This window comes from Balaenoptera musculus, chromosome 6 (genome assembly GCF_009873245.2).
Source record: "Balaenoptera musculus isolate JJ_BM4_2016_0621 chromosome 6, mBalMus1.pri.v3, whole genome shotgun sequence".
In the NCBI taxonomy this organism is placed as follows: Eukaryota; Metazoa; Chordata; class Mammalia; order Artiodactyla; family Balaenopteridae; genus Balaenoptera; species Balaenoptera musculus.
In genome coordinates, this window is record NC_045790.1 from 23,774,153 (window position 1) to 23,784,648 (window position 10,496).

The 10,496-nt window shown below is 37.9% G+C and overlaps 1 pseudogene; it reads left to right on the forward strand.

Annotated features, from left to right (window-relative positions):
- Positions 1–8,179: 8,179 nt before the first annotated feature.
- On the forward strand, positions 8,180–8,860 carry LOC118896971 (annotated as a pseudogene).
- The last annotated feature ends 1,636 nt before the right edge of the window (positions 8,861–10,496 follow it).

Here is a 10,496-nt window from a genome sequence, read left to right on the forward strand (position 1 = left end):
TCCATCTGTTGGTATCATCTTTAATTTCTTTCATCAGTGTCTTATAGTTTTCTGCATACAGGTCTTTTGTCTCCCTAGGTAGGTTTATTCCTAGGTATTTTATTCTTTTTTTTGCAGTGGTAAATGGGACTGTGTCCTTAATTTCTCTTTCAGATTTTTCATCATTAGTGTATAGGAATGCAAGAGATTTCTCTGCATTAATTTTGTATCCTGCAACTTTACCAGATTCATTCATTAGCTCTAATAGTTTTCTGGTGGCATCTTTAGGATTCTCTATGTATAGTATCATGTCATCTACAAACAGTAACAGTTTTACTTCTTCTTTTCCAATTTGTATTCCTTTTATTTCTTTTTCTTCTCTGATGGCCGTGGCTAGGACTTCCAGAACTATGTTGAATAATAGTGGTGAGAGTGGACATCCTTGTCTCGTTCCTGATCTTAGAGGAAATGCTTTCAGTTTTTCACCATTGAGAATGATGTTTGCTGTGGGTTTGTCATATATGGCCTTTATTATGTTGAAGTAGGTTCCCTCTATGCCCACTTTCTGGAGAGTTTTTATCATAAATGGGTGTTGAATTTTGTTAGAAGCTTTTTCTGCATCTATTGAGATGATCATATGGTTTTTATTCTTCAATTTGTTAATATGGTGTATCACATTGATTGATGTGCGTATGTTGAAGAAACCTTGAATCTGGGATAAATCCCACTTGATCATGATGTATGATCCATTTAATGTGTTGTTAGATTCTGTTTGCTAGTATTTTGTTGAGGATTTCTGCATCTCTATTCATTAGTGATATTGGTCTGTAATTTTCTTTTTTTGTAGTATCTTTGTCTAGTTTTGGTATCAGGGTGATGGTGGCCTCATAGAATGAGTTTGGGCATGTTCCTTCATCTGCAATATTTTGGAAGAATTTGAGAAGGATGGATGTTAGCTCTTCTCTAAATGTTTGATATAATTTGCCTGTTAAGCCATCTGGTCCTGGACTTTTGTTTGTTGGAAGATTTTTAATGACAGTTTCAATTTCATTACTTTGGATTGGTCTGTTCATACTTTCTATTTCTTCCTGGTTCTGTCTTCGAAGGTTATACCTTTCAAAGAATTTGTCCAATTCTTCCAGGTTGTCCATTTTATTGGCATAGAGTTACTTGTAGTACTCTCTTAGGATGCTTTGTATTTCTGCAGTGTCTGTTGTAACGTCTCCTTTTTCGTTTCTAATTTTATTGATTTGAGTCCTCTCCCTCTTTTTCTTGATGAGTCTGGCTAATGGTTTATCAATTTTGTTTATCTTCTCAAAGAACAAGCTTTTAGTTTCATTGATCTATGCTATTGTTTTCTTTGTTTCTATTTCATTTATTTCTGCTCTGATATTTATGATTTCTTTCCTTCTGCTAACTTTGGGTTTTGTTTGTTTTTCTTTCTCTAGTTCCTTTAGGTGTAAGGTTAGGTTGTTTATTTGAGATTTTTCTTGTTTCTTGAGGTAGGCTTGTATAGCTATAAACTTCCCTCTTAGAACTGCTTTTGCTGCATCCCATAGGTTTTGGATTGTCGTGTTTTCGTTGTAATTTGTCTCTAGGTATTTTTGAATTTCCTCTTTGATTTCTTCAGTGATCTCTTGGTTATTTAGTAACGTATTGTTTAGCCTCCATGTGTTTGTGGTTTTTACTTTTTTTTCGCTGTAATTGATTTCTAATCTCATAGCATTGTGGTCAGAAAAGATGCTTGGTATGATTTCAATTTTCTTAAATTTACTGAGGCTTGATTTGTGACCCAGGATATTGTCTATCCTGGAGAATGTTCTGTGCGCACTTGAGAAGAAAGTGTAATCTGCTGTTTTTGGATGGAATGTCCTATAAATATCAATTAAATCTATCTGGTCTATTGTGTCATTTAAAGCTTCTGTTTCCTTATTAATTTTCTGTTTGGATGATCTGTCCATTGGTGTAAGTGAGGTGTTAAAATCCCCCACTATTATTGTGTTACTGTCAATTTCCTCTTTTAGAGCTGTTAGCAGTTTTCTTTTATATTGAGGTGCTCCTATGTTGGGTCCATATATATTTATAATTGTTATATATTCTTCTTGGATTGATCCCTTGATCATTATGTAGTGTCCTTCCTTGTCTGTTGTAACGTTCTTTATTTTAAAGTCTATTTTATCTGATATGAGTATTGCCACTCCAGCTTTCTTTTGATTTCCATTTGCATGGAATATCTTTTTCCATACCCTCACTTTCTGTCTGTATGTGTCCCAGGTCTGAAGTGGGTCTCTTGTAGACAGCATATAGATGGGTCTTGTTTTTGTATCCATTCAGAAAGCCTGTGTCTTTTGGTTGGAGCATTTAATCCATTCACGTTTAAGGTAATTATCGATATGTATGTTCCTTTTACCATTTTCTTAATTTTGGTGGGTTTGTTTTTGTAGGTCCTTTCCTTCTCTCATGTTTCCCACTTAGAGAAGTTCCTTTAGTATTTGTTGTAGAGCTGGTTTGGTGGTGCTGAATTCTCATAGCTTTTGCTTGTCTGTAAAGCTTTTGATTTCTCCATTGAATCTGAATGAGATCCTTGCCGGGTAGAGTAATCTTGGTTGTAGGTTCTTCCCTTTCATCACTTTAAGTATATCATGTCACTCCCTTCTGGCTTGTAGAGTTTCTGCTGAAAAATCAGCTGTTAACCTTATGGGAGTTCCCTTGTATGTTATTTGTCGTTTTTCCCTTGCTGCTTTCAATAATTTTTCTTTGTCTTTAACTTTTGCCTATTTGATTACTATGTGTCTCGGTATGTTTCTCCTTGGGTTTATCCTGTATGGGACTCTGTGTGTTTCCTGGACTTGGGTGGCTCTTTCCTTGCCCATGTTAAGGAAGTTTTTGACTGTAATCTCTTCAAATATTTTCTTGGGTCATTTCTCTCTCTTTTCTCCTTCTGGGACCCCTATAATCGAATGTTGTTTCATTTAATGTTTTCCCAGAGGTCTCTGAGGCTGTCTTCATTTCTTTTCATTCTTTTTTCTTTAGTCTGTTCCACAGCAGTGAATTCCACCATTCTGTCTTCCAGGTCACTTATCTGTTCTTCTGCCTCAGTTATTCTGCTATTGATTCCTTCTAGTGCATTTTTCATTTCAGTTATTGTATTGTTCATCTCTCTTTGTTTGTTCTTTAATTCTTCCAGATCTTTGTTATGCATTTCTTACATCTTTTCGATCTTTGCCTCCATTCTTTTTCCAAGGTCCTGGATCATCTTCACTATCATTATTCTGAATTCTTTTTCTGGAAGATTGGCTATCTCCATTTCGTTTAGTTGTTTTTCTGGGGTTTTATCTTGTTCCTTCATCTGGTACATAGCCCTCTGCTTTTTCATCTTGTCTATCTTTCTGTGAATGTAGTTTTTGTTCCACAGGCTGCAGGATTGTAGTTCTTCTTGCTTCTGCTGTCTGCCCTCTGGTGGATGAGGCTATCTAAGAGGCTTGTGGAAGTTTCCTGATGGGAGGGACTGGTTGATGGTAGAGCTGGCTGTTGGTCTGGTGGGCAGAGCTCAGTAAAACTTTAATCTGCTTGTCTGTTGACGGGTGTGGCTGCGTTCCCTCCCTGTTGGTTGTTTGGCCTGAGGCGACCCAACACTGGAGCCTACCCGGGCTCTTTGGTGGGGCTAATGGCGGACTCTGGGAGGGCTCACGCCAAGGAGCACTTCCCAGAACTTCTGTTGCCAGTGTCCTTGTCCCTTGGTGAGCCACAGCTGCCCGCTGCCTCTGCAGGAGTCCCTCCAACACTAGCAGGTAGGTCTGGTTCAGTCTCCTGTGAGGTCACTGCTCCTTCCCCTGGGTCCCGATGTGCACACGACTTTGTGTGTGCCCTCCAAGAGTGGAGTCTCTGTTTCCCCCAGTCTTGTCAAAGTCCTGCAATCAAATCCCACTAGCCTTCAAAGTCTGATTCTCTAGGATTTCCTCCTCCTGTTGCCAGGCCCCCAGGTTGGGAAGCCTGATGTGTGGCTCAGAACCTTCACTCCAGTGGGTGGACTTCTGTGGTATAATTGTTCTCCAGTTTGTGAGTCACCCACCCAGCAGTTATGGGATTTAATTTTATTGTGATAGCACCCCTCCTACCGTCTCATTGAGACTTCTCCTTTGTCTTTGGATGTGGCATATCTTTTTTGGTGAGTTCCAGTGTCTTCCTTTTGATCATTGTTCAGCTGTTAGTTGTGATTCCAGTGTTCTCGAAAAAGAGAGTGAGAGCATGTCCTTCTACTCCACCATCTTGAACCAATCTCCATGTTCCAATTTCCATCCCTAATCATTTTCAATGCAAACATCTCATTTGTGGACTTGACTTACTTCTTCAGGGGCAAATATACAGGTTAGATAATGTTAAATTATTATTATTTTATTTTTTATTGAAGTATAGTTGATTTACAATATTGTGTTAGTTTCAGGTGTACAGCAAAGCAATTCTGTTATCCTTTTCTTTCAGTCTTTTTCATTATAGTTTATTACAAGACATTGAATATATTTCCCTGTGCTATACAGTAAATCCTTGTTGTTTATTCATTTCACATTTGGTAGTGGGCATCTGTTAATCCCATACTCCCAATTTATCCCTACCCCCACCCTCCTCCTTCCCATTTGGTAACCATAGTTTGTTTTCTATGTCTGTGAATCCATTTTATAAATAAGTTCATTTGTACTATTTTTTAGATTCCACATATAAGTTATATCATATAATATTTATCTTTTGCTGTCTGACTTACTTCACTTAGTATGATCATCTCTATGTCCATCCATGTTGCTTCAAATGGCATTATTTCATTCTTTTTTGTGGCTGAGTAATATTCCATTATATATATATATATATATATACACACACACACACACACATATATATACCACATCTTCTTTATCCATTCATCTGTTGATGGACACTTAGGTTGCTTCCATGTCTTGGCTATTTTAAATACTGCCAAGATAAACATCTGGGTGCATGTATCTTTTTTAATTAGAGTTTTCATCTTTTCTGGATATATGCCCAGGAGTGGGATTGCTGGATCATATGGTAACTCTATTTTTAGTTTTTTAAGTCACCCCCATACTGTTTTCCATCATGGCTGCATCAATTTACATTCCCACCAACAGTGTAGTAGGGTTCCATTTTCTCCACACCCTCTCTTGCATTTATTATTTGTAGACCTTTTGCCATTGGCCATTCTGATTGGTGTGAGATGATACCTCATTGTAGTTTTGATTTGCATTTCTCTAATAATTAGCAATGTTGAGCATCTTTTCATGTGCCTGTTGGCCATCTGTATGTCTTCTTTGGAGAAATGTATATTTAGGTCTTCTGCCCACTTTTTGATTGGGTTGGGTTTTTTTGTTTGTTTGTTTGTTTTTGTTATTGAGTTGTATGAGCTGTTTGTGTTTTCTGGAAATTAAGCCCTTTTTGGTCGCATTGTTTGCAAATATTTTCTCTTAGTTCATAGGTTGTCTTTTCATTTTGTTTATGCTTTGCTGTGCAAAAGTTTGTAAGTTTGATTAGGTCCTATTTGTTTGTTTTTGCTTTTATTTCTATTGCTTTGGGAGACTGACCTAAGAAAACATTGCTACATGTCAGAGAATCTTTTGCCTATGTTCTCTTCTAGGAGTTTCATGGTGTCATGTCTTATATTTAAGTCTTTAAGCCATTTTGAGTTTATTTTTGAGTTAGAGTTCCAACTTCATTGATTTACATGCAAATTATTATTTTTATTTATTCTTAACTTATGTACACGTATAAAATGTAAACCATGCATAAAGAAATACAGTGCAAAGGCAGTCTCCCTCTTACTGTAAGTAGATAGGGTAAGCGGTCCCCAAAAAAAGAGAACCAGGCATGGCTTTCTTGACATAAGAGAGGCCATTTTGTGTCTAAGCCATTTTGTGATCAAAGCCTGGCCACAATGCTTGCCCTTGAACAGGTCTCAGTAATTAATGATCTTAAGGGGAGTGAGGGAATGCAGGAACAAAGGAAAAGTAGTCAAGAAACAATAGTCCAGCAGTAAAACAGAGTCCTAGTTCCTCCTCAAAGAATGTACATAACAGTGAGATATGTATCTTTGAGTTCTGCAGGAACTAAGGCCCCCACCCAGGTGGAGGATGGAATGATGATGCTGACCTTTTCTGACCCTCATGACTTCAATCAACTAAAGCTTGGACTCTGTTGACCTTTGCCCCAAGTCTATGCTGAATTCTCCTCTGCTCAAGCCCCTTCATGAATATGCATGTACCCTTAGCATAAAACTTCCCCAATTTTGTTGTCTGGGGAGGCACTGCTTTGGGAAAGATCCCCTGTGATCTCCTTACTTGCTGCAAGTAATAAATCCTTCCTTGTCTAGCTCTTTGCCTTGGTTGTGTCTTTTGGCTCAACACCCACCAAGAGGTGAACCCAGTTTTCGGGTAACACTACCTCTATCCTTCAGCAACCCAGCTCCCTGACGCAGAAGCAATTACTGTTACTAGTTCCTAAGGATCCTACTAGAAATGGTCAATGCATTTACAAATATGTGATTCTATATATTCCTCACCCTCACTTGGTAACAAATACACACAGTTCTGTAATCATTTCACAATATATTTTTAGGAGTTCCTCCTAAATCAATACATAAACATATGAAGTTACTTCTTTTTGAAATAGCAGCATATAACAATATAGTGATACAGCATAATTTAACTCTTATTAAATTTGTTTTAAAAATTTTGTTATTACAAACAATGTTATAATTAATATTTGTGCATTTATCACTTTGCACATGTAAGAATTTATATGTAGGATAAAAATTTAGAAGTACTGCTGGGCTAAAGCTTATATCAGTTTTTAATTCTGAAAGATACATTGTTTTGCCTAATTTCCCTCCAGGGCAATTGTGTCAATACATCTTCACACCTGCAGCTAAGAGTCAGCCCCCCACACTCTCACTGGCACCTTTTTATTAAACTGTTTTTTTTAAGTCACCTCATGTAGTTTTAGTTACATTTCTCTTTTTATGACTGAGTCTAAGGTTGAACACCTTTATATAAACTTTAAAACCATTTATATTTCTTAACCTGTGACTATCTGGTCATATATTTGCCCACTTTACTAATAATTCACTACACTCTCCTCTATTGATTTATGATGCTATGAAAATTAACTGTGTGATTTTTGTCTTGATGTTTTCTTGCCACAAAGAAATGCTTTAAACTGATATGATTGCATTTTTCAATTCTTTTTTTAAAAATGGCTCCTGGATTCTGCAGGCATTACTCAAAAATGTCTTACCAATTCCAAGAATATATACAGAAAAACTCCCAAATTTCCTCTTAGCATTTTTATGGTTTAATTTGTTGTATGTTTACATTTCTAAACCATATGGAATGTATTTTGTTCTAAGGTGTGAAATAGTGATCTATTTATTTTCCCAGATGGATACTCAGCTGTTCCAATACCACTGAATTGTGAAATAAAATTCATATCTATGGCAAGACAAGAAAAATTTAGACATAAAAATTCTTCTCTGCCCTTTGGCTTTCCCTCTCCCCCTACTGGGCATTGAGCATCTGCATTATGCATTGCCCAAACCTCCCCCATCAGCAGGAATACCTGCTCAACCATAAACAACAACATTCTCGTAACATCAACAAGACAACTCCTTAAAAGATAACATTCCTTCCTGATCGTGTAAAGGGTCACATGACCCACCATGATGGTGCTTAGGTCTGGATTATGTAAACTGTAAATAATACGTCATTTAATGTACAGCCCTCTGTCTCAAAAAACTTATATAAACTGTGTCTTGACTCTAATGGGTGGAACAGTTCTCAGAGCTTTCTGAGATGCTCTTCCCAGGTTATAATCCATCAATTTGGCTCAAATAAAATTTTCCAATTCTTTCTTAGATCGACTGATTAATTTTTCATTGCCAGGTTAAACAATTCAATTATTTTCCAATGATTTTAATGTTAATTTATCAGATATGTATTATACGTATTAAACACACATACACATGCATATGCACTAAAGTTACATACGTATTGGGTCTATTTTTTCTCTACTGACATCTCTTTTCATGCACCAGGCAACGCTATTTTAATTAGTTGTAGCTTTGAGCTCGGCTCCGGCTTTGCCTTGAGCTGGCTGCAGTCTCCCTCTGAGGGCAGCCGAAGTGGTTGGCTCCTTTAAGATGAGGGTTCTGCTACTTCTCCTGGTGGCAGCATATGTGGTGGACCGGTCCGCAGTGATGCCTCAGCCAACCTGGGCGGCCTGCCTGGCAAGAGATTAAAGATGCAGTGTGCCACGGGGCCGCTGCTCAAGTTCCAGATTTGTGTTTCCTGAGGTTATAGGCGGGTGTTGGAGGAGTACAGGCAGTTTATTATCCAGTGGTACCCAGACATCCACATTGAAGGAGAGAATTACCTCCCTCAACCAACATATAGACACATAGCATCTTTCCTATCAGTCTTCAAGCTAGCCTTCAGTCAAGACTTCCTGTCAAGACTTCCTGTCAGTCTTCAAGCTAGCCTTCAGTCAAGACTTCCTGTCAGTCTTCAAGCCAGCCTATTAATTAAGCTTAATAATTGTTGGCAAGGATCCTTCTGCTTTCTTTGGCATGCAAACTCCTAGCATCTGGTAGTGGGGCCAAGAAAATAAGGTCTATGCATGTATGATGGTCTTCTTCTTGAGCAACATGATTGAGAACCAATATATGTCAACAGGTGCATTTGAGATAACTTTGAATGATGTATCTGTGTGGTCTAAGCTGGAATCTGGTCACCTTCCATCCATGCAACAGCTTGTTCAAATTCTTGACAGTGAAATGAAACTCAGTGTGCATATGGATTAAATCCCACACCATCGACCATAGTCCCACCTATCAGTGCTGAAAACTCTTTTACATTAAGGGATTTTTGCAAGAGCAGCATGAGTGACATTATGAAGATCTGTACTGAAGACAGCAAGCTCTTAGTACAGACCAGATGTTTTCTTGGCAGGCTTGTTGTACCTCTTGGAAAACCTCAATGCAAGGCAGTTTTTCAGTGCTGGCACATTTTGAAATTCTGCACATTCGTGGAGAGCAACACAGTTTTTTTTTTCTTCCCCAGTCCACTTGGTTAATAGTTTTTTAAAAAAATGCAGACATTACTACTTGTACTTCTCTTTTTCCTGGCCATATTTGAAAAAGTAGAAAATTGACTTACAATATGATTTTTTTTTAATAAATTTATTTATTTATTTTATTTATTTTTGGCTGTGTTGGGTCTTCGTTTCTGTGCGAGGGCTTTCTCTAGTTGCGGCGAGCGGGGGCCACTCTTCATCGCGGTGCGCGGGCCTCTCACTATCGCGGCCTCTCTTGTTGCAGAGCACAGGCTCCAGACGCGCAGGCTCAGTAATTGTGGCTCACGGGCCCAGTCGCTCCGCGGCATGTGGGATCTTCCCAGACCAGGCCTTGAACCCGTGTGCTCTGCATTGACAGGCAGATTCTCAACCACTGCGCCACCAGGGAAGCCCTTACAATATGATTTGTTTTCAAAGATGTCTGTTGAGTCTGTTGTGATTTTATATATTCTATGAATTTTCCTTTTTTATAATTTAAAACTGATCTTTTCGGGACTAGAGCTGAAGTTCCCAAATACTTCATATGAGTTTATCAGACATCTCTAATTTGGTCATTCCAATTTATATAGTTTTCAAAATACTGTAGATTGTGAACAACACATTATATAAGATTATGGGGGAAATTCTATTTCCAGAGTACTCTGCCAATTTGTATATGTGTGTGTGTGCGTGGGTGATTACCAGAGAACTACTGAAAGACCAACCACTTTTTATTTTTATTATTTTTTTGAATTTTTGAATTTTATTTTATTTATTTTTTTATACAGCAGGTTCTTATTAGTTATCTATTTTATACATATCAGTGTATATACATCAATCCCCATCTCCCAATCCATCACACTACCACCCCAACCCCTGCCACTTTCCCCCCTTGGTGTCCATACATTTGTTCTCTACATCTATGTCTCTATTTCTGCTCTGCAAACCGGTTCATCTGTACCATTTTTTTAGGTTCCACATATACACGTTAATATATGATATTTGTTTTTCTCTTTCTGACTTACTTCACTCTGTATGACAGTCTCTAGATCCATCCAAGTCTCTACAAATGACCCAGTTTCGTTCCTTTTTATGGCTGAGTAATATTCCATTGTATATAAGTACGACATCTTCTTTATCCATTTGTCTGTCGATGGGCATATAGGTTGCTTCCATGACCTGGCTATTGTAAATAGTGCTGCAATGAACATTGGGGTGCATGTGTCTTTTTCAATTATGGTTTTCTCTGGGTATATGCCCAGTAGTGGGATTGCTGGGTCATATGGTCATTCTATTTTTAGTTTTTAAGGAACCTCCATACTGTTCTCCATATTGGCTGTATCAATTTACATTCCCACCAACAGTGCAAGAGGGTTCCCTTTTCTCCATATCCTCTCCAGCATTTG